Genomic DNA, 6,483 nt, shown 5'->3' with positions numbered 1-6,483 from the left:
AACAATAATCAAAATGGCCGAAAGAGCACTTCCGACGCAAATCAAAATGTTTGAGGTTAGAATTTATTCCTCCGAAAAAAACGCGTTTCGCGCACTGATACACCTGTGTATACTTTCCAACTGATATTCAAATTTCTAGACAAAACAAAATGACATTTGGATTGTTGTCGTTTTTCATTACAACGAGCTTTTTTCGATCTAGTATACCCATTTCATTGTTCCATCCATTCATCGATCTCTTCTTATCTCGAGGGTCTCTTTAGTACAAGTGTTGTCTCCATACAGTTCGGTCCACGGATGGGCTGCAAATCGTCTTCCATATGATTGATAGATCATGCCTACCGTGCCCTTGCCATGTTGTGAGACATTCTGGGTACGTGCCCGGCCCACGCTTTTGTATGCTCGATCCAATCACTCTCATTCGAAAACAGCATGACGGCGTATACGTATACTGCCACGAATATTATAGGTACTTCCGCCTTGGATTACACACGAGTCGTATTCCGCCTGGGTCAGCCCAAACTCTTTCAGCATTAAAACCAGCTTTTTGTTCCAGACACGGCTGGATTTTTTTCAGTTCGTACAGTGTCTTGTTCAAGCGGCACATCAGGGTTGGATTCCGTCGAATTGAACTGAACTTGAGTTGCGTGCTCTTGCCTACGCAATGCGGTCGGGTCTGAGCTTGACGACCGACTGGCAAATAGCTTACACAACCTCACTTGATCAGTACCGTTGCTGATGAAGAATGTGTATAGCCGCCAGACATTCTAAATACTCACGCTCCTCTAATGTGGACGTGTACAATACACATGTGGAAGTATTGGCTTGAGAAATGGATTGCGAGTGATTTGACTATGCGTCCAATTTTGGAATCTCGAGCTCGTTCAGTAGCCGCTAGGTTGCGAAGGCCGACGGAGGTCCTTCGTAGCTTAGTTGGTTAAAGCACCAGTCTAGCGTACTGTAGGGTCATGGGTTCGAGTCCCATCGAAGGGAAAGTGGTTACCTCCAATACATTTTCCAAATCAATATCTTCCACATAACGTACATATCCACATATGAGTTTTCATAACATTGTAAATTAACGTCCAAGTCGGGTGGTTTAATCCCCGGAAATAGGCAATTATCTTTAATTGAACCCCACTATATTACGCCAAACTGCCATATAGGGCCACTATACGGCTGTTCAAAAACTTATTAGCATTAAGGTAGCACTATATGGCTGATTTGGCGAAATATAGTGCTTATTGGTTACTTGTGAATGTGGCCATGGTACCTCATATTAAGTAACATACCACAAGAAGGTATCTACCCGGCGTTATTATGTTGTTTTCTGTATAACAGCCAAAGAATAATATAAAATGATCTATTTGATTCCTAGACGGTGAGCTATTTGAACTCACAAAGGTTAGAAATCTTTGGCAGGACCATCTGTTTGAGAAATATAAAATAATAAAATAATGAAGAAATTTAAAAAAATGCGATTTTACCTGTTATTAAACTATGGTTTAATAACAAATTTAAATGAAGTTTTTGAGAGTTTGAGCTCTACGTGGCATTCTGAGGAAAAGTTTGAAAATCCAATAAAACGATGGTCTCTTATTAGAATTCCAGAAATTCTTATAAACTTCAATTTCTAAGTGGCAGACTTGAGTATTAAAGTTAATTAAAAATTGATGGTCAAATAAACTTTATTTCAGATAAAAAAATCCGACCAATCCATTCACCTCCACACTAAATTTTTGGGTATCTATTCTTAATTGTTAATAAACGGAACCTTTTTTATAAAAATGTAATATTTCTGAAATAATTTAAATCAAAAAGTTTTGAATCTAGTGGCTTGTGCTAGAATTACTGCTGACATAACTTGCTCTACATTTTTTTACTGAGACTTTATCTCGAAGGATCGCAGGGCGGATTTAACAATCATAATGTACTTTCTTGTCATCGACGCCCTTATCGCTCATTATACTCCCTGACGCGACGTTGAGAAACATCGAACATATTCTTTGTCATGTGATGAAACTGAGGCTGTTTACTGTCTTTGTCACCGGATGATATCAACGCTAACCAACAGACGTGGTTCTGGTTTCAATACTCTTCAATTCTGTACTTTTTCCTTGAGGTTAGCCTTTCGCAAATTCCATTCGTGAAGAAAAAGACATGAATAGGAAATAACCTAACGATTTTCACAACACACTTGGAACTTCTTTGGTGCATATTTCCCAAATTCAATATATTGCTACCAGATTCACATTTGAGTTGGTTGACAATAATAGGTACAAATATTTTTTATTTTGAACTTTTTTACAACAGGCAATGCAAAAATAGTGACTTTAGTGACCATTTTCCGAAAAATAGTGACTTTAGTGACTTTTGGATGCAAAATCATAAAATAGTGACCAAGTCACTAAAAAGTGACTCGCTACCAGGCCTGCAATCTACTTCTTTCGATGATAGAGCCCCTTCATGGCGAAACCGTTCAAGATGTCCGTTTACGTCCTTACTTCTGTGTATCCACCTCCAACGGATCGCCTTCTTACCCACAGGAAGACTATTATATAATCTTGTACGCAGTTCCGTTCGGGTCCATTTCTGGTCGTCCATCAGTTAATCGTACTCCTCTTGCATAGTAATCTTCCACTTGTTGGCATCGTCATGCGACATTGCCCTGGACCATCCCGTAACTGGACCATCCCAAATGATAAGACGCTCGTCATTCAGCTGCTGGGAAGGTAAACCAGTAAGTGGTAGCAATATCACAGGCCCCAAGGACGACCCACAAGATCTGAGCAGAATGAGAAGAGGGGAAGCCTCTACTCGAAATAGCAAAAACTTTATACTTGCCTGAATGTTTGTGCTTCCGATCAAATCATTATATGTACTTGCCTGAAAGTTTGAGACCACGGCCACCCGCATCATCACCTGTGTCGATGGAGGATTTGAAGTTTGACGTGGTGGGAGCACAATCACGTTTGTCACGGTATAATCGGAAGCACTAATGTTGCTTTCAGTTTCCTCAAAATCTTTCTCGTTCCAGTCACTTTTATCGACCTGGACTGGACCAGTGAATCATTTAAGGAAATTGATTGCTTGACAGTAGCATATTTGAGATTTAGAGACAATGATACCGCTTGTTAGTCATTCAGCATGATGAACTCTGGTTTGCTACTACCTGTTGACTATCGAAAGGGTGGTACCAACATCGTTCTCATCGATAAATGTCACATTATGGCTTCACGAAATCATCTTCATCACTAGATCGTAGGCACGATAGCTTTTCGAATGGTAGTCCGAAGCACCTTCTTTCCCCGCAAAAATATCCACAAGCCCACATGGAGATCACCTAACCAAGAAACGGAAAACCAAATCAACCACGTTCTAATCGACGGTAAATTCGTCTCCGACATCACGAACGTCCGCACCTACCGCAGTGCGAATATTGAATCCGACCACTACCTCGTTGCAGTATGTCTGCGCTCAAAACTCTAGACGGTGTACAATACGCGTCGAAGTCGCACGCCGCGGCTTAACATTGGGCAGCTCCAAGACGGTGGACTAGCCCAAGAATACGCGCAGCAGCTGGAAGTGGGACTCCCAACGGAAGAGCAGCAAGGTGCATCGTCTCTTGAAGATGGTTGGAGAGATATCCGATCCGCCATTGGTAGCATCGCAACCGCTGCACTTGGCACGGTGCCCCCGGATCAGAGAAACGACTGGACTGGTATGACGGCGAATGTGAGCAGTTAGTGGAAGAGAAGAATGCAGCATGGGCGAGATTGCTGCAACACTGCACGAGGGCGAACGAGGCACGATACAAACGGGCGCGGAACAGACAAAACTCGATTTTCCGGAGGAAAAAGCGCCAGCAGGAAGGCCGAGACCGTGAAGAGACGGAGGAACTGTTCCGCGCTAATAACGCACGAAAGTTCTATGAGAAGTTTAATCGTTCACGTAAGGGCCACGTGCCACAGCCCGATATGTGTAAGGACATAAACGGGAACCTTATTACAAACGAGCGTGAGGTGATCCAAAGGTGGCGGCAGCACTACGAAGAGCCCCTGAACGGCGATGTGGCAGACGAAGATGGCGGTATGGTGATGAACCTGGGAGAACGCGCGCAGGACATAATTTTACCGGCTCCGGATCTCGTGTGTCCCATCTACAAAAAAGGCCGATAAGCTGGATTGTAGCAACTACCGCGCAATCACATTGCTGAACGCCGTCTACAAGGTACTCTCCCAAATTTTATGTCGTCGACTAGCACCAATTTCAAGGGAGTTCGTGGGGCAGTACCAGGCGGGTTTTATGGGCGAACGCTCCACCACGGACCAGGTGTTCGCCATTCGCCAAGTACTGCAGAAATGCCGCGAATACAACGTGCCCATACATCATCTATTCATCGACTTCAAAGCCGCATATGATACAATCGATCGGGACCAGCTATGGCAGCTAATGCACGAACACGGATTTCCCGATAAACTGACACGGTTGATCAAAGCGACAATGGATCGGGTGATGTGCGTAGTTCGAGTTTCAGGGGCATTCTCGAGTCCCTTCGAAACCCGCAGAGAGTTACGGCAAGGTGATGGTCTTTCGTGTCTGCTATTCAACAACGCTTTGGAAGGGGTAATACGAAGAGCAGGGATTAACACGAGTGGTACAATTTTCAGTGGTACAAGTCCGTCCAGATGGCTTCGCCGACGACATAGATATTATGGCACGTAACTTTGAGAAGATGGAGGAAGCCTACATCAGACTGAAGAGGGAAGCCAAGCGGAACGGACTAGTCATCAAAACGTCGAATACGAAGTACATGATAGGAAGAGGTTCAAGAGAAGACAATGTGAGCCACCCATCGCGAGTTTGCATCGGTGGTGACGAAATCGAGGTGGTAGAAGAATTTGTGTACTTGGGCTCACTGGTGACTGCCGAAAATGATAGATATTCGGAGACGCATAGTGGCTGGAAATCGTACGTATTTTGGACTCCGCAAGACGCTTCGATCGAATCGTTAACACCGCGAAAATCGGACGACTGCGGTGGGCCGGGCACGTAGCCAGAATGTCGGACAGTAACCCGCTGAAAATGGTTCTCGAAAACGATCCCACGGGCACAAGAAGGCGAGGTGCGCAGCGGGCAAGGTGGATCGATTAGGTGGAACATGACTTGCGGACTCTCCGTAGACTGCGTGGTTGGCGACGTGTAGCCATGGACCGAGCCGAATGGAGGAGACTCTTATATACCGCACAGGCTACTTCGGCCTTAGTTTGAATAAATAATAATTCGAATGCCGTCAGCACTGTGCCATGACCATTGCTCTTTTAATTGGTACGTTGTGGAAATCACTCGTTTCATACACCGATTTTCCCAGCTTGTGAAAGAGGCGGATTCGCATGGTCAAACCGGAATCCTCAAATGCTGTTTTCCAGCTTCAAGCACATTTCAAGTTGCGTTTTCGCCTCCTTATCGTGAACGTAATTAATCGGCTCAATAAAAATAAGGACTTATAGCTCTTGCCTTTCAGTTCTTCGCAGAGTCCACAGCTTCATACGATCCGTCCACATTCTGCTTCAGCTTGATGGCTCGGCAGACTTGAAATTGCTTGCACAGCAAACTTCCGCTTGATCCTGCTTGACTTGACCTGCTTGAAAGGCTATCGGACCTTTTTGATTATTCAAAGTTTCGGCTTGAAAACGATGAAAAAAACCATAACCTATTGTGTCTTCAAAGTAAATTAATTGGAGCTAATTGTTCGTTTAATGTGCGACTATGTATTGTACCGCTCATACAAAAAATCTTCTCCTTCGCTTATTTTTCTTCTTGTCTTCTTATTGGCATTACATCTCCCTCTGGGACATTGCCGCCTCGCTGCTTAGTGTTCATTCAGCACATCCACAGTTATTAACCGCGAGGTTTCTTAACCAAGTTACCATTTTTGCATTCGTATATCATGAGGCTAACACGATGATACTTTTATGCCCAGGGAAGTCGAGACAATTACCTGGACCAGTCGCAACAAAAAATAAGCGGCAGATAGTCGCCTAAGAAAAACATACCTCCAGAAAAAAATTACCTTCATATTTTCGAAAATTTGGTCGTTACGTGGTGGATTCTTGCGATGAAAGCTTTGATAGCACGTGCTATTTGTACTGCGGATACATTTCACACATCTATGAGACCCTTGGAAATGATCACGAAAATTGTCATTTTGTTGTAAGGCACAATAATAACTGAAGAATTTTATTCAAACATAGTCATGGCTTGCAGATTCGATCAAGACGCTCCTGTGGAGTCCAACGTACGTACGATTTACTGCCATTAATACGTCACCGAATTTCCCTGCTGGCAAGTATACGAATTCTTCTAACATCTTGATTTTGTCACCATCGAAAGCAAACTTGTAATGGGTGGCTAATATCGTCCTCTCTTGAGCTTCCCCGTGTCCTCGATGGGTTGATGACAAGTCAGATTCGCTTAGTTTCG

This window comes from Armigeres subalbatus, chromosome 1 (genome assembly GCF_024139115.2).
Source record: "Armigeres subalbatus isolate Guangzhou_Male chromosome 1, GZ_Asu_2, whole genome shotgun sequence".
NCBI classification, from domain to species: domain Eukaryota; kingdom Metazoa; phylum Arthropoda; class Insecta; order Diptera; family Culicidae; genus Armigeres; species Armigeres subalbatus.
Note: the sequence above shows the minus strand (reverse complement) of the source record.